Source organism: Suncus etruscus, chromosome 10 (genome assembly GCF_024139225.1).
Source record: "Suncus etruscus isolate mSunEtr1 chromosome 10, mSunEtr1.pri.cur, whole genome shotgun sequence".
In the NCBI taxonomy this organism is placed as follows: domain Eukaryota; kingdom Metazoa; phylum Chordata; class Mammalia; order Eulipotyphla; family Soricidae; genus Suncus; species Suncus etruscus.
This window is the reverse complement of record NC_064857.1, coordinates 75,191,098-75,214,956: the sequence shown is the minus strand read 5'-3', so window position 1 is coordinate 75,214,956 and position 23,859 is coordinate 75,191,098. Positions and strand designations below refer to the sequence as shown.

General features: G+C 37.0%; 1 protein-coding gene across 1 annotated transcript in view; it reads left to right on the top strand.

The window, feature by feature from the left end:
- Positions 1–2,287: 2,287 nt before the first annotated feature.
- The window catches only part of RAB27B (RAB27B, member RAS oncogene family), a 199,630-nt gene continuing 178,058 nt past the window's right edge, over positions 2,288–23,859 (top strand). The window contains exon 1 of the mRNA XM_049782157.1: positions 2,288–2,304. The gene's annotated coding sequence lies outside the window, so the exon portion shown is untranslated. The remainder of the gene's footprint in view (positions 2,305–23,859) is intronic.

Below are 23,859 nucleotides of genomic sequence, written 5' to 3'. Positions count from 1 at the left end.
TAAAACAAGTTTACTCAGCTTCGACAATGAAGATGCAACTGTGCAGTGCAGCAGGAAACAGGCAGCAAACATTCTGCTAGAATAGACTCTATGCTGTGTATGGAGTCTATAATAATACCACTGTATAGACAGAGCAGGACATTCATGCTTTGTATGAAATAAAGGAGCATGCTGACTGCTTATCACCTGACTGCCACTGCAATTTAAATATACCACCTCGGTAGCTAACACATATGTTAACTCTTAAAGAATGGCCCTTATGGGGCCAGAGAGATAGTATGGAGGAAGGGTGTTTGCCTTGCATGCAGAAGGACAGTGGTTTGAATCCCAGCATCCCATATGGTCCCTGTACCTGCCAGGAGCAATTTCTGAGTGTAGAGCCAGGAGTAACCCCTGAGCGCTGCCAGGTGTGACCCAAAAACAAAAACAAAAACAAACAAACAAACAAAAAAGAATGACCCTTATAGGGGCTAGAGCAGTGATGATGCAACGGTAGTAGGGCATTTGCCTTTCATACCCCACATCTCACAAAGTCCCCCAAGCCAGGAGCGATTTCTGAGCACATAGCCAGGAGTAATTCCTGAGCATCACTGGGTGTGGCCAAAACAAACAAACAAAAAAAAGCCAAACTAATAAACAAACTAAAACTGCCTCTTCTTTGAGGGCCACAAAGGCTAGTTTGTCACTGTTTGATTCCATCTCTGAGACCAATTTTAAATGTGAATGGACCGCCTTGCACTAGTTCAACCTCCAGCATTGTACATGGGCCCTTGAGCACTACCATGCGTGATCCCTGAACACAGAGCCAGGAGTAAATCCAGAGCACTGCCAATGTACTACCACCATTTTCCAGAAGGAAATACCTCTTGGTGTTAGCTGGCTTCCTTGCTGAACCCCTAAAGTAATAACATCTGTGTTATTACCTGTATATATTTACTCTACCAACAAAGCTTAATAGAGTTCTAGATTCTATTCCGTTCTGAACAGCCTTCCCATTGCTAGGCAAACTCTACATGTTTAGAAGAAAAAGTCAATGTCTCAACATCATCCTGATACTATCAATATACAGAAGTTCCTAGGAAAAGCAGCACATAGACTTCTTCTGTTCATTTTTTAATATTATACAAATTCTTTCATGTTATACAAATACATGCCTGATTATACACTTATTCATATATTTTCTCTGAATTTAAAAGATTAGCTCTTTACAGGCAATCACGCTATGTAGGACTATGCCTCAAGTGAAGGACAGCTGCTCAGAGCGCTATACTAATTGGCTTCAAACAGGTACAAGAGAACCCTCTGTACTTGTTTTCTTAGTGTGATTATTCACTCAGTAGTCAATTCATTCTATCCGCAAATGTTTGCAGGGGATCTTCCATGTGCTGAGAAATCGTCCAGTTTACCTCATCAAAGTAAGTGAAGCAGATCTCCTCGTGGATACGTTAGGAACTAAACCAAAAATATGAGTGGTATGTGGAAAAGAAAAAAAAACACGGAGTAAATAAATAGAGAAAGAAGGCTCGTGTTGTGTGAAGTGGCACTTGCATATTTGCGTCTCACAGAAAAGATGATTCTAGAGATTTCTAATATGTTTGGTTTTGCTTTTGCTCACTTTGAGATTGTTGAACAAAATATGCTACACTATATGACGTTTTATGGCGTTTCACATATACTCATTTGACTTCGGTTTTTGGTTTTAGAGACATACAAAATTGTGTCCACTGCTGACTTTTTTTTATTTTTTATTTTGGCGCCTAGCTGTGCTTGTGGGGTTCCATGAGGTAGAGAGACCAAATCCAAACCTGTTGAATTCTATCTCCCACCCTCACAAATACCTTTGGCTAGTGCTAAGAAATGGGATATCAAACTTAAAAATATTCCAGACTTCTTCCTCCCTTATTTCTTTTATTCTTTAAACATGGAGGGAAAATATTGTAGTTTTCCTCTGACTCGAACACTTTCAGGGTCATCATCTATAACACTTTTTGGCTTCCTAGAATTGGGAAGCAGATCCTGCTTACGAATTGCTTTTCCCCAATCTCCAATCCCTGCTCTAGTCCTGACCAAGCCTCCATCTACTAAGCACCCTGGATGAAGTCCTTTAGAAACATCTGCAAAGCAAAGATTTTAGGAATTACCTTGCAAACTCCCTGCAGCTGGCACTAGGACCGCCCAGACGCCAATAGGCAGCCAGTCTTCCCAGGCTGGTGGAGGGATTGAGCAGCCTATACTGTTACACAAGAAGCGGCAGCAGCTGTGGGAGGCAGTTCAGCATCTTCCCCCTTTCTGGTCCATCGAAAGGTATTTGCTCCCCATTTTGTAGCTCAGATTGGGCCCCCCGTCAATGTGCCTTTCGCGTTCACTTAAGCTGATGCTATGAAATGCTGTCCAGCACTTGTTGGGTTACACTATTATCTTATGCTAATTTCCACAGCTGATGGAAGCAACAGTGCTGTAAAGAAATGGGCTAGATAGTTACAGAGGCTGAAATCTGAAGGCATTTGAGAGTGTAAGTACATCGGCACATCTGTCTAATGTGTTGGCTGTGTGAGTGCTGTCTCTTGACCTTCTTCCTCACTGCAAAGAGCCCATGTCATGTGCACATTTCATTCATGAAGGAAAAGCACCAAGACAGTCATAGAAACCACTACTGATGGGCCCTAAACTCTACTTTGGAGTGGCTGTGGATCCCTTTTCAGAGCCTGAGGTTTGTAAGAGGAGAAGCTAGGTTTGCAACAGAGTTTGGTTGGGAAAGAGATTTTTTTTTTTTTTTGCTCAGAGCTGCAGACTCGCTGCTTGCTTTCTGCTTTCTGTTTGCAAAGCTCTGTCTAGGATTGTCCTGTCTTTAATCATTACTACTGTGCAATGTAGAAGTCTTTTAACGCTCCCTTTAATTCTGCATTCCGAATACTCATCATTAAGTGTGGGCTTCCAGAAAGCTGTCCAACTGTTCAGTTGCTGTGTAAATGGTGTAAAGCCATTAGAAGAGAATCTAGTTTGCATTCTCTTAACGAGACACTACTGAAGGAATACTATAAATTAGTAGAATTCACACAGAAGCACATAACAGACAAATAATGTAGGAATCCCTTACCTGCTTAGCAATAAATCTGGGTATGTGTGGTAAAGAAGTCGTTTGCTAATAGAATACCCCAAGTAAAATGACTTTAAAAGTAAATGGAAAATTCTCTAAGTATTATAAATCAATAGAATATTTTATTTGGAAGGCCGGGACCTTTAAAAACCTTTGAAAACTTCAAAATCTAGTCAAATTGGTAGGTTCAATGATTACTGTCATTTAAAGTATTGTCGAATTGATGTTTTGCCAAAATGTAATGGGTCCACGTATTTATGAATAAAAAACAGGTTGACTTATTTAATAGTTCATTTATGGGTAAATTTAAGATGAACAGAGTTAACGGATTTAGTTGAGGAGCGAGCTAACTCAGGCTACAAAGCAAGGTTTTAGTATTAAAAATGCCACAAGCATCTTAAAAAGAATTCTTAAATGTTTGTTTAAAACTAGGGAACCAGAACTATGGTCCAGTGGGTAGGGCACTTGCCTTGCTATGCTATGCTATTGATCTTGGGTTGAGTTCCAGCACTCAGTATGGTCCTGTGAGTAAGTCCCAGCACAGTAAGCCCTGAGCTTTGCTTACCAAACTTGAAAATTTTGATTTGATTATCAAACTTGAAAATATATGTACTCAAAGTTATCCTAAAACTCTTCACTCCAAAAACTTTTAGGAGAAACTTGAACAAAAGATGTGAGAAAAGAAGGAAGGTTGTCATATGTTTTTTTATTTTAAGCTTTCTGATGGAGTATTTACTATATAAATATCCTTTATATACTATATAAACAAGGTTCAAAATGTATTTTAAAAATGAATAAAATTGCAATTGATTGTGATCATTTATAGCAGCATTAAAATTCAAATGAATATGTATAAATGTTAATATTTCTGTTTTTACATGAAGAAATTAAGATAACATCCATTTACAGAATTGTGAGAAATATTTCTTAGGTGGGGAAAATCTTGTTTGTAAACAGTGACTTGCTTATGCATAAAATTAGAAAATTAAAAATATCAAGGTTGGCATCTTTTCAATATTTTCTGAAGCAAAAGTCATTTTTTTTTTTTTTGGTTTTTGGGCCACACCCTGTGACGCTCAGGGGTTACTCCTGGCTATGCGCTCAGAAGTTGCTCCTGGCTTCTTGGGGGACCATATGGGACGCCGGGGGATCGAACCGTGGTCCATCCTAGGCTAGCGCAGGCAAGGCAGGCACCTTACCTCCAGCGCCACCGCCCGGCCCCGCAAAAGTCATTTTTAAACTTTATTTTTAAGTTAGCGTACTAACAAACTACCCATATTAGTATGAATAAGATTTTTTCTTTCTCTCAAAAATTTCTTTTTAAGTAAAAATTCTCAAAAACGTCCAAGAATAAAATCAAAAGTTAAAACTAATGTGTTCATGTGGTATAAACAGTGCTTTGTTCTGAGGTCAACCCCCTTAATTTTAGTAAGTCTGGTTGCCCCAGAGATGCAAGTAAACTTCCAATTATCTAAATATCCCATGTAACATTATGGAAGATATTCCTAACAAATTTATTTTTATATGTGTATGTATTTAAACTAAGTTTTGTGGGACTAGTAATACAGTAATACAGTTCAACGGTAGGTCACATCTTACTTGTGTGAGGTCATGGATTTAATTCTTGACCTATACCCAATTACAAACACACACACACACAGAGTCAACAATAATAGTGAATCTAAGTTATATGAATTGTACTCTCAACAATGACTTTTATTTTCTAGAGAATATAACATATTGTATATGATGTTGGTTGTTAGTAAGATAGATTAAAAAATGATGTCTATAGAGCTTTTCCAGGACGTTAAGGGAGAACATCAGCATAACTTGTTCTGTCAATTCAACTTACATTTGTTTGGTTTTTTTTGATCATCTATGCTTGAGTTTCCTCCCCCAGTGGAGGAAAGAGAAAAATGCAACAAATACTTTGGAGGTTGACTTTTATGGGAAGTCTGTGAAAATACTTAGAGTTGGGCAGATGGGAAAGAATCAAATGTAAATAAATAAAAATTGTCCTAATTTGTTATGAAAGTTAACTGTAAAGCTAACTTGAATTTTAAAAAATCCATTTGGCCCCAAGCCACAATGGGTAGAAATTTTATGTCACCACAATTTCTTTGACATCAAATCCTGATGGAAAGGAAAAGTGCTTAAAGAGAATAGAATCAGAGTTTTCAGTGAGATATCTTACCCATGTCAATTTTGGTTTGTGAACCAGTGAAAATAAATTAGTCATTTTGTTGGAATTTGATATAAAGTTGCCCATATAGATTATGTTTTTTCCAAAAAGAAAGTGCCTTTGTTTCTAAGGTTTATATTTATAGGCTCAAAGAAGAGCTTTGAAATAAGTGAGATACAGTCTCTGGGTGTAATAGACCATTTAGCAATATTAAATATGCATCTGGATGCATTGAGGAAAAACAGTTGTCTCAAAAACCTGTTTTGATTCTTATTGTCCATTTACACAGTTGTCACTGATATGGACACAGAGTATTATTGATACACCTTATTTCCTTCCTCTTACATTGAAATTTAATTGTGAAGAAAATAAAATGTTTAAGGACTTTCTTTTTATAAGCAATAATTATTGTTTTTCTACATATTTTTTTGTTTGTTTTTGGGCCACACCCGGCGGTGCTCAGGGGTTACTCCTGGCTATCTGCTCAGAATAGCCCTTGGCAGGCACCAGGGACCATAGGGACGCCGGGATTCGAACCAACCACCTTAGGCCCTGGGTCGGCTGCTTGCAAAGCAAATGCCCCTGTGCTATTTCTCCAGCCCCTGTTTTCTACATATTTAAGTTGAAAATAAGTTTAGTTATTCAGGAAATATATAGTGTGACTGTATTTTTACTTTAAACAGTGTAAAATTCTATAAGGATAGCATTACTATTTTAGAATATTTTCTCTGAAAGAAGATTATGCATTGGATTTTTCACTATGCTGCCTATGGACTAATTAGCTTACTACCCAAGATCTGTCCCATACTACATGCTTTCCATCCTATTGTGGAGGGAAATAGACAATGGACAAAATTATTCACCAAATAACATGGTTACTAAAATTGTGTTTCATTTTTATTATAACTTATTACACTTTACATTAAGTCAGAATATATCTAAGAGTCCCTAACTTAAAAATTAAAATAGGCTGTAATAATAAAGGATGACATGGTAACTTCTTTAGATGTGGGTGTTCAAAAGACACTTTAAAAAAGTAGCATCTCACTGAGGATCTGAGTAAAAAAGGCAGCCAGATAATCTGCGTTGGTGTGCCATAATGTAATACAGACTTCTTGTAAATGTACTGCAATTTAAAGCCATTCTATACTAATTTTAAACCTTGAAATGAGCTTTTAACCCTTTGAATAAATACCCTTGATAAAAATGTACAGAGTAGTAAAAAGATTGAGGTAATCTTTAAAGAGGTTTGAGAAAAGTTACATAGCACAGTTTCCTTAAAAATATCCGGTTCAACTTTAATTTCTATTATCGATGATAAAGAGGATGGCAACTTTATGGACTTACTCCCTTAAGCACCTTTTCAATTAAAGAAGGATTGAACTACCTATGTAGTTCATTCCAGGATTACATTCTCTAGGTTTTGGGGTTTGGGTATGCTAGAGGGGGTAATTCTATATCACATGATTGTAGAAAAAGACAGCTGCCCATGCAGATAGCAGAAAGCATGTCCCTAAATTTTCCAAAGACCATTTAAGAACTTCATTTGGTCATTTGTGGTCAATTTTGATTGTCTCCTCAGAGGTAACTAGTGATTGATGGGAATTAATTGTTGAGAACTTTTAATATCATGATAGAAGATAATTAATTAAGATGCTGTTCTTCCCAAGGAGGCTAGACTCCTTTGGAAGTTTGGAGATTTCCAACTTCAAAGAGTTTTAGGTTTATATCCCTGGACAGGATTGTTCAGTCAGGTGAACATGGCAATTCTCTCCACCCAGGATGAGCCCCAGGCTTCAGTCAAAGAAGTAAGTTCATTGATGAGGAAGTTGATGACTGACACCTAAACACTTTAGAGCTTGTCATGCATGTTATTGGCATGCACCATTGACTTAGACTCGCTCAACACAAACAACCAATTATATCCCCTTTATGTATATGTACATGTGTGTATTTCTCCATGTTGTTCACCAGAATACAAAGAGGTATAGATGCAAGATGATTCACCAGTGTTTTCCTTTAGTCATTTGAAGAAAAAAAAAACAATCCTGAATGTTATAAACTAGATGTAGCTGAAGCAATTATGTCAAGCAGACTCTAAAACTGGAAGACATTGGAATAGGGGGATGGAGAATTGCAGTGAGCTCTAGATTTGATATGGACAAGTTTCAGATCTGGCAAATGAGCTGGAATCCTCCAAGATGGCAGCCACAGGCAAAATGACTGAAACTAAGATTTCTTCATGTACAGGACCTTCTGGGAAGCAAGGCCTTGTTTAGGATAAAGCAAAACAGAAAGTAGAATTTAAGGTCATGAGGACTTGTGCTTATGCTAAAATACGTTTTGCAGATTTCCCACGCTACATCATTGAGGTCTGAAAATTTTAACTAACTGTATTTAGGTCTTCATTTATTTATTTAAATATAAGAAAATAACATTTGTGACAATCACTGTTATTATATTATGGTATTATGATACCAATATTCTATTACCATGCTGGGAATAACTAGAGAATTGATGCTTACTTTGAATTCATTGCTAGCATGCGACTTCAGAAGGTCCACCAGTATCTTGTAATATATGATGTTGGAAATAGTTACAAATGTTAAAAGATAAAAAAATTGAATAACAGAAGTCATGATTTATAGCATACAGTTTCAAGAAAAAATAGTAGAGAATAGATATAAAATAGATAAAATACTTAAATATTCATCATCAATTGAGCACCTATTTGAAATATAAAATAATTTTTATGTTATTTTAGAGACAGTTTTTTTTTAGCTTCACCAGCACTATTATTTGTAACTATTAAATGCCATGGAAAAAAGGAAAGTGGAATAAAATATTTATATATTTGTTCATGCATCATTTATGTAAAAAGATCCACTTACTGAATATAGGCAAAATTATATGTAGTAGCCAAAATGCTTGCTCTTGGGTGAGGTGCTTGCCTTACTTGCAGCCAACCTTGGTTCAACTCCTGACACCATAAGTTCTTTCAAGTTCTACGAGGAAAGATTCCTGAGCACAAAGAATAAGTCCAGACAACTGGTGAGTTTGATTTCAACCTCCCTTACCTGTCACTCATAATAGATTACTTTAGGAGACATTTTTTAGTCACAACCAGCGGCATTCAGGGATTATTCCTGGCTCTACACTCAGAAATCTCTCCAGGCAGGTGTGGGGGACCATATAGGATGCCAGAGATTGAACGCAGATCAGCTGTGTGCAAGGCAAATGCCCTACAGCTGTGGTCCTTAGTGTACTATTTTTAAATTTAACATTTTTTTCTCTTTCTTACAATATGACTTTTAAAATGTGGCTTTAGTGATAAGACTGTATCACATGTGAAAATTTGAAAAGATTTTAAGTGGAATCTTCTGAGAAATAAAGGCATAATTATCTGAGTCCTCAAAATGATCATTGTCAAAGTAGAAATGACAACAAATTTTAATAAGCATCTAAGAATTCCACCAGATTGAGATAAACATAACTTCACAATAGTATGGAAAAGCACTTAGTAGTTTAAATCTTTTTGAAATTTAATATGTGTGGACAATGTTACATGCTTGTAAGGAAAGCTAGTGTATTCATAGGCTGAATTAGAGAAAAAATGTCTATAAGACATAAAATAATATAAGTGATAATATAATATAATATATTATAAAATATATATTTATGGGCTCCCTGTGTGTGACACCAGGCGGGGAAAATCCGCGAAAGTACACCAGCCCAGTGGGGCTCAGCTGTGAAAGACTGTGAGTGTGACCTGTCTATGTCTGTCTACTGTCCTCTTGCGTGAAACTCTTGCGAGTGGGGCAAAAAGAGCCTCCAGAAACCTCGCTCGCCCAGACGCCATTTTCAGGGAGGGACTTCAGAGCATAAAAACCGGCTATCCTTTGCAAAAGCTGGCTCCCTGTGTGTGACACCAGGCGGGCTATCCTTTGCAAAAGCTGGCTCCCTGTGTGTGACACCAGGCGGGGAAAATCCGCGAAAGTACACCGGCCCAGTGGGGCTCAGCTGTGAAAGACTGTGAGTGTGACCTGTCTATGTCTGTCTACTGCCCTCTTGCGTGAAACTCTTGCGAGTGGAGCAAAAAGAGGCTCAGAGGAGCACGGCTGCTCCGCTTCGCTACGCGGCCATGCACTCTTTCTAAGGAAAGAACTCCATTGCAACAAGAAGGAAAAATCACACTAAGAACGGCGCTATATCACAGAAGCAAACATGTCTCTCTGGACTGTCTTCTCTGTTGCATGCTCGGGCCTAAGATTTGACCCAGTGTGAGGCTTCATCCACGGAGGACTCCCCTCCCTTAGAGGCAAGTCAGCCCATCCAGAAAGGGAGGAGCCAGAGGAGTGTGCTGCCTACATCATATAGACAATGAATACCACTACAACACGTAGAAAAACCCACAATACAAATGTGACAATGGGGAAACAGCGCAGGCCAGCATCAGACATAGAGAATGAAGATGACAATTCTGAGGACCAGATAATGACTGAACAACTAATCAACCTCTCAGATAAGGACTTTAGACTAGCAATATGGAAGGTGCTCAACAGACTCCAAGAAACCATGGATCGAGTTGAACAGAACACTAATAAGAACCAAGAAAATATGAAGGCAGAAATGACAAAACTCCAAACTGAAATAACATGTCAACTAACAGGCCTGAAAAACTCAGTAAACGAAGTGAATGACAAAATGGATAAGCTCTGGGACAGGGTATCAGAAGCTGAGAATAGACTTGGTGCTGTGGAAGATGAGATACATAACAATTCCATACAGCAGGAGAGATTGGACAAAAAACTTAAAGCAAATGAGCAGACAATGGAAAAATTAGTCAAAGAATGGGAACAGACGAAAATAGAAGTCTATGATAAGATCAACAGAAACAACTTAAGAATCATTGGAGTCCCAGAGACCCAGGAAGAAAATTTCCAGGAAGAATCAATGGTCAAGAACATCATTAAAGAGAAACTTCCAGAGCTAAAGAATATATGTGATCAAATCCTGCATGCCCGAAGAGTACCAACCAAAAGAGACCCCAGAAAAACCACCCCAAGACACATCCTAGTCACAATGACAAATCCCACAGATAGAGACAGAATTCTGAAAACAGCAAGATCAAAAGGGGAAATCATGTTTAAGCAAGCTTCCCTGAGATTTACAGCAGACCTGTCACCAGAAACGCTCAATGCCAGAAAGCAGTGGTGGGATATTGTGACAAGACTGAATGAAATGAATGCTTCACCCAGAATACTATACCCAGCAAAACTCACATTCCGGTTTGATGGAAGAATACATGGTTTCACAGACAAAAAACAGCTCAGAAACTTCACAGACACAAAACCAGTCTTAAGAGAAAAACTGAAAGACCTAATCTAAGACAAGACTACCCAAAAGACACACCAAATTTTGAAATAAAGATGGCATTAAATCCCAGGACAATTCTTTCTCTCAACGTCAATGGACTAAATGCACCAGTTAAGAGACACAGAGTGGCTAAATGGATCAAAAAACTCAATCCAACCTTCTGCTGCCTACAAGAAACGCACCTGAATAGTCAGAACAAACATAGACTCAAAATAAAAGGCTGGAGAAAAGTTATCCAAGCAAACAACACCCATAAAAAAGCTGGAGTGGCCATACTAATATCAGATAATGCAAACTTTATACTCAGGAAGGTTGTAAGGGACAAAGACGGACATTTTATATTAATCAAGGGGTACGTAGAGCAGGAAGAATTCACTCTCCTAAACATATATGCACCGAATGAGGGGCCAGCAAAATATTTAATACAACTGCTGACAAATCTGAAAAATAATATCAACAACAACACAATAATTGTGGGGGACCTAAACACGGCTTTGTCAACACTGGACAGGTCAACCAGACTGAAACCCAACAAGAATATACTAGACCTGAGGAGAGAAATGGAAGAAAGAGGCCTAGTGGATATATATAGGACACTCCATCCCCAGAAACCTGGATACACATTCTTCTCCAATGTACATGGGACATTCTCCAGGATAGACTACATGCTGGCACATAAAACATACCTCCATAAGATCAAGAGGATAGAAATTTTGCAGGCTACCTTCGCTGACCACAAGGCTCTGAAATTATTTGTGAACTCCAAAGGGACTCAGAAGAAACACTTTAACACCTGGAAGTTAAACAGCCTCATGCTCAATAACCAGTGGGTCCGAGATGAAATCAAGGAGGAAATCAAAAGGTTCCTGGAAACAAATGACAATAAAGACACAAACTCTCAGAACTTATGGGACACAGCAAAAGCAGTACTGAGAGGAAAATTTATAGCTTTGCAAGCACACATCAGGAAGGAAGAAGGAGCTTACCTGAGTAGCTTAATGACACAGCTAATAGAACTAGAAAATGCTCAACAAAAGGACCCAAGAACAGGAAGACAGAAGGAAATAACAAAGCTGAGAGCAGAAATCAACGAAGTGGAAACTCAAAAAACAATCCGAAAGATCAACGAAAGCAGAAGTTGGTTCTTTGAAAAAATAAACAAGATTGATAGACCACTGGCAAACCTAACAAAGAAAGAGAGAGAGAGAAACTTGATAACTCGTATCAGGAATGAAAAAGGAGAGATCACTACTGATATGACAGAGATTCAAAGGGTAATCAGAAACTACTTTGAAAAACTCTACGCCACTAAAAATGAGAACCTGGAAGAAATGGATAAATTCTTGGACTCTTATAATCTTCCACGGTTGAAGGAAGAGGATGTAGCATATCTAAACACCCCCATCACCATTGATGAAATTAAAACAGTAATCAAATGTCTGCCGAAAAACAAAAGCCCAGGTCCAGATGGATTCACTAATGAATTCTATCAAACTTTCCAAGAGGAACTACTGCCAATCTTGTCAAGACTCTTTCATGAAATTGAACAAACACAAACACTTCCAAATAGCTTTTATGAAGCCAACATCACCTTGATACCTAAACTAGACAGAGACGCTACCAAAAAAGAAAATTACAGACCAATATCACTGATGAATGCAGATGCAAAGATCCTCAACAAAATCCTGGCAAATAGGATTCAATGCCTCATTAAGAAGATCATCCACTACGATCAAGTAGGTTTCATCCCAGGAATGCAAGGCTGGTTTAACATCCGTAAATCTATCAACATAATACACAACATCAATAACAAGAAAAATAAAAACCACATGATCATATCAATAGATGCAGAGAAAGCATTTGATAAGGTCCAACACCCATTCTTGATCAAAACTCTCAGCAAGATGGGAATGGAGGGAACCTTTCTCAATATAGTGAAGGCCATCTACCACAAGCCAGTGGCAAATATTATCCTCAATGGAGAAAAACTGAAAGCCTTCCCTCTAAATTCTGGCACAAGACAAGGCTGTCCTCTCTCACCACTCCTATTCAACATAGCACTGGAAGTACTTGCTATAGCGATTAGGCAAGAAAAGGATATCAAGGGTATCCAGATAGGAAAGGAAGAAGTCAAGCTCTCACTGTTTGCAGATGACATGATACTCTACTTAGAAAACCCTAAAGACTCTATCAAAAAGCTTCTAGAAACAATAGACTCATATAGCAAGGTGGCAGGCTACAAAATTAACACACAAAAATCAATGGCCTTTCTATACACCAACAGTAATAAAGAAGAAATGGACATTAAGAAAACAACCCCATTCACAATAGTACCACACAAACTCAAATATCTTGGAATCAACTTGACTAAATATGTGAAGGACCTATACAAAGAAAACTATAAAACTCTGCTCCAAGAAATAAGAGAGGACACACGGAAATGGAAACACATACCCTGCTCATGGATTGGCAGGATTAACATCATCAAAATGTCAATACTCCCCAAGGCATTATACAGATTTAATGCCATCCCTCTAAAGATACCCATGACATTCTTCAAAGAAGTGGATCAGACACTTTTGAAATTCATTTGGAACAATAAACACCCTCGAATAGCTAAAGCAATCATTGGGAAAAAGAATATGGGAGGAATTACTTTTCCCAACTTTAAACTGTACTACAAAGCAACAGTTATCAAAACAGCATGGTATTGGAATAAGGATAGGTCCTCAGATCAGTGGAATAGGCTTGAATACTCAGAAAATGTTCCCCAGAGATACAACCATCTAATTTTTGATAAAGGAGCAGGAAATCCTAAATGGAGCAGAGAAAGCCTCTTCAACAAGTGGTGTTGGCACAATTGGATAGCCACTTGCAAAAAATTAAACTTAGACCCCCAGCTAACATCATGTACAAAGGTAAAATCCAAATGGATTAAAGACCTCGATATCAGCCCCAAAACCATAAGATATATAGAACAGCACATAGGCAAAACACTACAGGACATTACAGGCATCTTCAAGGAGGAAACTGCACTCTCCAAGCAAGTGAAAGCAGAGATTAACAGATGGGAATATATTAAGCTGAGAAGCTTCTGCACCTCAAAGGAAATAGTGCCCAGGATACAAGAGCCACCCACTGAGTGGGAGAAACTATTCACCCAATACCCATCAGATAAGGGGCTAATCTCCAAAATATACAAGGCACTGACAGAACTTTACAAGAAAAAAACATCTAACCCCATCAAAAAATGGGGAGAAGAAATGAACAGACACTTTGACAAAGAAGAAATACGCATGGCCAAAAGACACATGAAAAAATGTTCCACATCACTAATCATCAGGGAGATGCAAATCAAAACAACGATGAGATACCACCTCACACCCCAGAGAATGGCACACATCACAAAGAATGAGAATAAACAGTGTTGGCGGGGATGTGGAGAGAAAGGAACTCTTATCCACTGCTGGTGGGAATGCTGTCTAGTTCAACCTTTATGGAAAGCGATATGGAGATTCCTCCAAAAACTGGAAATCGAGCTCCCATACGATCCAGCTATACCACTCCTAGGAATATACCCTAGGAACACAAAAATACAATACAAAAACCCCTTCCTTACACCTATATTCATTGCAGCTCTATTTACCATAGCAAGACTCTGGAAACAACCAAGATGCCCTTCAACAGATGAATGGCTAAAGAAACTGTGGTACATATACACAATGGAATATTATGCAGCTGTCAGGAGAGATGAAGTCATGAAATTTTCCTATACATGGATGTACATGGAATCTATTATGCTGAGTGAAATAAGTCAGAGAGAGAGAGAAAAACGCAGAATGGTCTCACTCATCTATGGGTTTTAAGAAAAATGAAAGACACCCTTGTAATAATAATTTTCAGACACAAAAGAGAAAAGAGCTGGAAGTTCCAGCTCACCTCAGGAAGCTCACCACAAAGAGTGATGAGTTTAGTTAGAGAAATAACTACATTTTGAACTGTCCTAATATTGAGAATGTATGAGGGAAATGTAGAGCCTGTTTAGGGTACAGGCGGGGGTTGGGTGGGGAGGAGGGTGATTTGGGACTTGGGTGATGGGAATGTTGCACTGGTGATGGGTGGTGTTCCTTTTATGACTGAAACCCAAACACAATCATGTATGTAATCAAGGTGTTTAAATAAAAAAAAATTAAAAAAAAAATATATATTTATATGTAAAATAATATAAGTGATAATACTCTTTTACAAACAACAATCCTAAGAAAAAAGTCACATTTACAAGAGATATGAACAGTTACCTGATATTTATAGTTTTAACATTTAAAATGGACAAATGGTATTCAGAATTATTGAACAAAAATAAGGAGAAACCGAATAAACCTAAAAGGAAGAGATAATGAAAACTCAAGGAAACACACAATTATCAAAGACATAAAGCTGCTGTTTATTTATTTATTTATTTATTTAATTCCTAATAAGTTAGCTGGTTTTTTATTTTAGCCCGAGTTTCTTTTGCAAAATTTAAGAGCAAAAGCTCTTATTTTGATGTAATCCTGTTTGTTTATTTTGTTGCCTTTGCCAGTTATATCAGATCATTAAAGATGTCCTGAAGTCCAAATCTTGGAGTGCTTTGCCTATATTTTCTTTTTTTTTTATTTTATAAAATCTTTATTTAAGCACCATGATTGCAATTCATTTAGGCACTCAGTGTTTCTTAATTTGCGCATTTAGTCCATTGACACTGAGAGAGATTGTCATGGTATTTAGTGCCATCTCTGTGTAGAAGTTTGGTGTGTCTGTTGGTTGGTCGTGTCTTAAAGTAGATCTTTCAGTGTTTCTTTTAAGGCTGTTTATGAGTCTGTAAAGTTTCTGATCTGTTGTTTATCCATGAAGCTGTGTATACTTTTTTCAAACCTGAAAGTGTGTCTTGTTTCATGCAGTATTCTAGGTAAAGCACTCATTTTGTTGAGTTTTGTCACTATGTCCCACCACTGCCTTCTTTGAGGGTTTCTTGTTACAGGTCTGCTGTAAATCTTAGGGATGCTCCTCTAAATGTAATTTGCCTTTTTGATCTTCCTGATTTTAGTATTCTATCCTTATCTGTGGGATTCATCATTGTGACTAGGATGTGTCTTGGGGTGCTTTTCTTTGGGTATCTTTTAGCTGGTACTATTTGGGCATAAAGGATTTGGTTGCATGTCGTCTTTAGCTCTGGGAGTTTCTCTGCAATGATATCCTTGACTGCTGATTCTTTCTGGGGATTTTGTTCCTGGTTCTCTGGAACTCCAATAATTTTTATGTTGTTTCTGTTGAGCTTAACTAAGACTTTTATTTTCATTTTTTCACATTCTTTGAGTAATTTTTTATTGTCTGATCATTTGCTTTAAGGCTTTTTCCCAATCTCTTCTGTTGTATGGAGTTGTTATACATCTCATATTTCAGCTCACTGATTCTATCCTCAGCTGTTATTACCCTGTTGGAAGGGCTTTCCATTGAGGTTTTCATTTCATCTACTGAGTTTTTCAGACCTATTATTTCAGTTTGGAGTTATTTTTTTATTTCTATCTTCATATCTTCTTGATTTTTGTTTGTGTTCCATTCAGCTCTATCTATCCTTTCTTTGAGTTCTACGAACATCCTCCATACTTTTCTCTAAGCTCCATATGTGAGAGAGTAGGTGGTTGGCAGTTTTCAGGTCATCAGAGTTGCCATCTTCATTCTCTATGCCTGGTGTTGGCCTGCTGCTGTTTCCCCATTGTCACACCTGTTTGTGGATTTTTCTACGTGTTGTGGTTGTGTTCATTGGCTAGAAGGTGCAAGCCACAGTAAAATGAATCAGAAATGCCGTGCTCCTTTGGCTCCACCTTTTGTGGGCGGGACTGCTCACCTCTGAAGAAAAAGCCCTCAGGGAACAATGGGAGAGAGGATCAAAATCCCAGGCCTCAGATCAGCAGAGAGAAGGCCTAAGATATCTGCCGTTTTTTCATGTCAAACAGTAAAAAACCTACAGTCGCTGTTTTAATCATGCTTCAACAAGCATGGAAAGATAATTTCTTTTAAAATGAATGCAGAAAGAAAAAAGTTCTCAGCAATAAATGCATAAAAATGAAATAGAAGTTACTAAATTCTCATTAATGAATATATGAACTATAAAAGTTAACAGAAAAAATTATATCTTTTATAAATATGTCTTTTACAAAGAAAAATTAAAAATTGAAGGTACTCAGTGACAATAGTGGGAACAACAGTGGTAGAAGTCATTTAACTTGAAAATAAGCCAACAGAAATCATCAAGTTTGAAAAGCAAAGATAAAGATGAAGCAAGTGAGAATAAAATGAATGAGCCTGAAGACCTGTGAGATAATTTTAATAGCTCTGTTGTGCTTATCATTGTTTGTTCAAAGAAGAGGATGAAAGATTGATGCAGAAAAACGCTTTTGAAGTAGAGCCCCTAAATTCCTCAAATTTGATTAAAAATACACAGGATTTTAATTAATATTCTAAAAAGGATAAAACTTTAAAATATATATGCCTAGGAATTTTATAAATAAATCATTCAAAATTATTCAAAATGAAAGATAAAAAATTCAGAAATGCAAAGTTAGTTTTTCAAGAACAGTCTTATAAAAAGGACATAATACAGGGACTGTAGAGTTTGCTCACAGCTAATTCTGGTTTAGTTCCCAGCACGGCATATGATTCCTCATTCTGTACCACTGGGTAAGGACCGAATTAACCCAGTAAAGATTTTAACAGTACCATTAAACAAGGGGTGAGTACAATAAATATCTAATAGGCATATTCTTATTACATGAAATTGAAAGAGTAATAATAATGGGTTTTAAAATATAAATATAAAACATTAGTATTTAAAAGGAGTATTAAGGGAAAAAATAAAGATATAGTTTCTAGTAAGATAGATTTGTCTTGATCCTCCAATGCAAAATATTACAACAAAACATAATCATGTTTATATACATGGTATATATACATGTAAGGTACACATAACATATAACCATAATATGCAAAGATAAATAAAAAATACATAGCAATAGCAAAAAGCTTTACCAGAGTTCATTAACTGGGCAAAGTTTGTAAAGGTAGAGAACTTGTACAAAACAATTCGCAATTGCAGACCTTTGACTTTAAATAGGGAACTGAGGTATCAAGTATAATGGGAGAAGGAAAGGGATGGATTGGCAGACATAAGAGCAGTGGGTGAAGGAATGAGACATCTTAATGATGTCAGAGGTCCGGTAACTTTGTATGTGCAAACTAAAAATTAGCACTGTGATAACAATATTGCCTCAATAACAATGAAGTATTTTTATATTTACAGTTTTAATATGCAATAAATAAAGTTTTTGTTCTGGGGGTAAGGCTTGGGTTATACCTACTGGTTCTCTGGGGTAACTTTTGGATCTGTACTTAGATTGACCCCTATTATTGCTCAGGGGATCATATCTAGGCCTTACCTCATGTTCTATTTCTGTCGCTAAAGTGAATCTATTTAAGAAACATAAACATTACTTTTGCATAAAAAACTTATTAACAAAAAATACAAAGACATATGCTTGATAATTGAATAAAGAAACGATTGCCTTAAAATTATTATGATGCAAATTTTCTACAGAGCCTATTTTAATATTATGTTCAGTGAGTAAATCCATATTCTCAAGGTTAAGTAGTTTAATTTTACTAAAATACGATGCTTTATTTTAATGTCTTAGTAGGTAAAAAATATAAAATGCTATATATAACAGAAAACCAACTGAGTTAATTATGGATCCCTATAGTGATTCATTGACATGATAACTATTGTAAGCCCCATGCTTTAATCAATGTTGTTTTTATTCTTACATTTTTTTATTTTTATATGGACAATTATTTTTAAACTTGTAAATATAACCTTTTATTAAACCTAACAGCTGACCCTAATACCCTTCTTTGGAACAAAGTGACACTCAGGGGTTATTCCTGGCTATGCACTCAGAAATTGCTCCTGGCTTAGGGGTCATATGGGACACCAGGGGATGGAACCGCGGTCCATCCTAGGTCAGCATGTGCAAGGCAAATGCCCTACTGCTTGCGCCATCGCTCCAGCCCCTTACTTTTTTTAGTTTGAATTTTTTAATATATATTTTATTTAAACAACTTGATTACATACATGATTGTGTTTAGGTTTCAGCAATATAAAGAACACCACTCATCACCAGTGTAACATTCCCATTTCCAATGTCCCAGATCTCCCTCCTCCCCACCCTACCCCCACCTGTACTCTAGACAGGCTTTCTATTTTCATTTTAGATCTATAACACCTTAGTCTCAGTACAAAAGCAAATGGACAAATGGGAGCATATGATTTGTATGTGAGAGGCCTTGGGTTTCATCCCAGGCATCATCTTTCTTCCTCACTGTCTCCTTCCCTATTCTTAAGCAGCATAGATGGGTAAGAACTCAGAGCAGTAAGAAAGTAAAAGGGTGGGAAGACTTACTAAGCATTACATATGCTTTCTGAGAAAGAATTTTATGCCTTGCTGCTCCAGGAAAAATATAAATCTTGCATCATTTCATGTGCGTGCCAAAAGTTATCTGTCTGAAGAATGAATGGTTCAATTAAAGAGCAATTGCTTCTGGCACACGAATAATTTAAAAGATAACTTTGATCTTGAAAGTATTCCTTTCATTATTACTACAGTTGAAAAAATATATTTCAAGTCTGCTCAAAGGTTTTTTTTTTTTTCATTACTTTTCTAAATGTTAAATTTTCTTCTTTTTATAGATTTTGCTTCTGTTCCGTATTCAAACTTTCCAGTTTTAGAATCTTTAAGGTGTAGTTTTGAAGGAACTATATAAAGCACGCTTCAACACTTACCGTTAATGGATAATGTTCTTGAAGCTCCAACTGGTCAGGTTATGACGAGACAGATTTGAAAGTGCCAGACTTGTCTTAGGATTCACAGTCTGCTATTATATCATGACATAATTTTGTTATGGTACAATTTCAAAATGAAAACTCATGAAAGTATAAAATGAACATATGGAGGAGTTACAATGAAAATAATAAGTATTAGAGGAGAAAATTGTGGCATTTAAAAATAAAGGTGCCCTAGGCTGGAGACTTAATACAGTGGTAAGTCACTTACCATTCATGTGGTTGACCTGTGTGTTCATTCATCTCTGGTACCCTATATGGTCTTCTGAGCACAGCTAAGTGTGATCCCTCAGCACAGAGAGAGGAGTAAGCCTTGATCACCACTTGGTGTGGCCTCAAACCAAATAATATTTAAATAGAATAAAATAAAGACCTAATTTAGGGGTTGTTTATTCTAGAAAAAAAAAGGCTTATTTGCTCTTCTATGGGACAAAAATTATAAATTCGAAAGTAATTTTACTAAATCTTGAACCTGTTTTTTGGGTTGTATTGTTTTGGTGGGTAACACCCAGCCATACTCAAAAATTATTTCTGGCAGAGCAGAGGGAAACTATGGGGTTCTGGGAATGGAAGTAAGGTCTGCTTCATGCAAGGGAAACAATTTACTCTGACATCTTGAACTTTATTTGCTTATTATTATTTTTAAATGTTGTTTTATTTTGGGGGGTCATAGCCAGCAATGCTTAGGGGTTACTCCTAACTCTGTATTAAGAAATTATTCCTGGCAGTGCCAGAAATAGAAGATCAGCCATATGCTAGGCAAATGCTTTACCCATTATCCTCCGCCTCCTACATCTTGCACTTTAATTTATTTTATTAAAAAATTTAATTTATTTATTATTTAATTTAATTAATTTTCTTAAAAAATTAATTTATTTATTATTTAATTTAATTTATTTTATTAAAAAAATGTTCAGGATTACTCCTGGCTCTGCAAACAGGAATCACTCCTGACAGTGTTCAGGGGACCACTTGGGCTGCCAGGGTTGGAGCCCTGGTAGGCTGTGTCTAAACAAGCATCTTACCTGCTGTGCTTTCTCTCCAGCACAATGAATCTTGAACTTTTAATCATCATTTCTGTCCCAAGGCTAGAAACCAAGCAATCTTAAAGTGTGTTCCCTACTAGATATCACCTGCAGTAGCTATCAATTTTGGGTGAAATCGCTCCTAGGATTTGCACAATTTCTTAAAATCTCTAACCATCTGGGAGTGATCTCTTGACTCATTGGAGGGGTGGGGTGTCAGAAAGCTGGTAATAGCTTCTTTATCTGCTTCTATATACATTCCAGAGAAATGAGCTCCCACAGTGAGGTGAATAAAGCCTCTTTTCAAGCAACTGATTGATTTATGCAGTTAATATGTTTGTCAAAATAGGTATAATTTTAATCCTCTTATGTCAATCCCACGTATGTCAGTGAATCTCAGATACCATGATAGAACGTTTACTTGTCGTTTACAAAAGCATAATCTTCTTAGGTTTAGATATAGCTCAAGAATAGGGAGAGGGGCTGGAATGATAGCACAGCAGTGAGGAGTTTGCCTTGTACATGACCAAACTGAGATAGACCTGAGTTCGATCCTCGGCATCCCATATGGTTCCTCAAACCTGTCAGGACCAAACTCTGAGTGCAGAGCCAGGAGTAATGCCTGAATGCTGCCAGGTGTGGCCCCAAAAATAAAATATAAAGGGGGGGTTTCTTATATGTATATTAAAAATAAAGATCTAAAAGAGTATCAATTATACTCTAACAAATAAACAGAAACATTCTCCTTAGTAGTTTATTCAGTCCTATATTCCTCCCCTGCTCCCCCCAGACCTAGGACCAGTTGTCTGCTTTCCTGTGGTAGCTCTGCTTCTGAATTACAAAGAATAGAGCCTGAAGTTATTCTATGCTCTGTGAATATAAAAGCTTATCCCCAGAAATCTGCTCTTTAGAAATGATGGCCCTTTTTAGAAACTTTGGGACTGTTTTGGAGAAGGCAACAATTCTGGCTTATCAGACAGCTTTCACATACATATCAAGAAACAAACAGAATTGCTATAGTGAATTCATAAATGACCAGTGATGCTAGCGTTTAAGTATTTACAAATACTTTCTTGTAATGATTTGTTCAATCTTTTTCCCAAGGGTAAAAACATACTGGGAAAGATGCTGAAGAATTCTGAGGATTGTCCTCTCAAAGGAACCTATGTCTAAAATATTGATATAAATATTTTACTAATGCAAATTAGTCAAAGGAAGTTTGAGCCATTTTTCTTATTTTACTATTTGTCCCACAGGACCCCTTTTTTCTTTTTTTTATTTTAAATATAATTTTTATTTGATCATAGTGGCTTACATATTGTTGACAATAATATTTTAGATACATATTTACATAAAATCAGGGGGGATTCCCATCACCAATTTGTTCTCCCTACACCTCTGTTTTCGTCCTACCTCCCATATCCTCTTCCCTCACCTCAGAGGCTGTACCTAGCCTACTACTTAGTAGTCTTGCACCTGTTTGGTCTTGGTGCCTCCCTTATTTCCCCCTCTAACTGGGAGGCAGGACTAGCTAGTTAAAGTTACGTGGTTTTGTTTGAAGAAGAGAAAAGTAATAAACTGGGGTAAAAGTCTAATATGCCGAAAATGGGCGGAATCCTTGGTTTGAGAGATGAAGGAGTAAAAGAAGGTGAAACATTCCACCAGTACAAAAAGAAGTGTCAAATATCCAGTGAGGACTCCAACAATAACGATAAGCACCACACACACACACACACACACACACACACACACACACACACACACACACACACACACACACAAAAGCCATGGTCTTGAGAAAAGAAGCATGACATAGCACATAAAGAAAGAAAAGAAAAGAAGAGAAAAAAAATAAGTATAAATGGGGACAACAACTTCAATAACCACCCAAAACAAAGAAATCGACCATTGTTTTCTGAACTAGCTAGTAATGCTGAAGCTGCAAAACACTTATTTATTTCTAACATTATTTTTACTTTTCTAAAGTAAAACAATAAAATTTGGTGATTTCTCAGGGCCCTCTTAGAACTCTCAAAAGCAGTTTTATGAGTTAGGGAACTCCATGAGGGGAAAATATTCTCCAAAGCTACTAAAATGATTTTCAAGTAACTACTCTCTGGCAAATAGACATTTTGAAAGACTTCGTGTTAATTAACAAAGAACCAGATGTTATGGTTGCTTTAGAGGAAATATAATAAATCACGTACTAAATGACAACTTTCCCTCCCCTACTCCCCCTTCCACGTAATGACAACTTAATAAAGTTTTATTAGGATAAAAATACCAACTTCTATTTAAAAACTGGCTAATATCTAAAGATTATAAATAATTAGAGGTTATTTGTTTCACTGGACAATTTGCATATAGAATGGAAGAAATTATACAGGTTAAGAAATAGAATCCTCGTCACTAACCTACATTACTCTTTTTAACTTCAGTAGTGTACAATCCTAATCACAGTCCAAAGCTGTGCATTGTGTATGACAACCCCAAACTGTTTCAAGATACATATAATGGACACATATTTCTTTAGAATATTTTGTGTTTCTTCTCTGACAGCTATAATTCTTACTAAATGTTGTCTTATACATTGACGATTCTAACCACTTCATATCTTCTCTTTTTGAGCTGTTTAATGAGGAATTTTGGTGAAAGAGTCCCCCAATTTAATGCTTATGATTGAACCATATCATGGGAATCATTGGAATTGTTCTTATGGCCCCCATATGCGACAATAACACCACGCGGCATTGCTTCTTATTTGCATAGGCACATTAAAATGGGAAAATACTATACATACAAATAAGATCCTATCTAATAGAGATTGGAACACACAAATCTTGTAGTGCAAAGGGACCTTACACCCTGAACATTGACATAACAACCTGGCACAGACCTCAGAAGAAAGGGCATTTTCCATTCTCTCCTGAACCAGGGAAGCCATCCACAAAACATCCAGGCTGGTCTATAACATCACCTGGAAGCAATTCTCTACCACGGAAGACCCTACACTGCTCAGACATCGACCTGCTCAAAAGAGACTTCCCTTAACACTGAGAAGACTTAACAACAACGACTTGCTTACAGGACAGGGCTCCCTGCATTGCCCTTTGATTGTGAGGTGAAATGAGAGGACGCTCCACATCCTGACTTCAATGTAGGATATGCAGATTCCAGGATCTTTAATACAGAAATATGATACCAACAACAGAGACTGTGTGAAAAATAAAAGTGTGTTGGCACT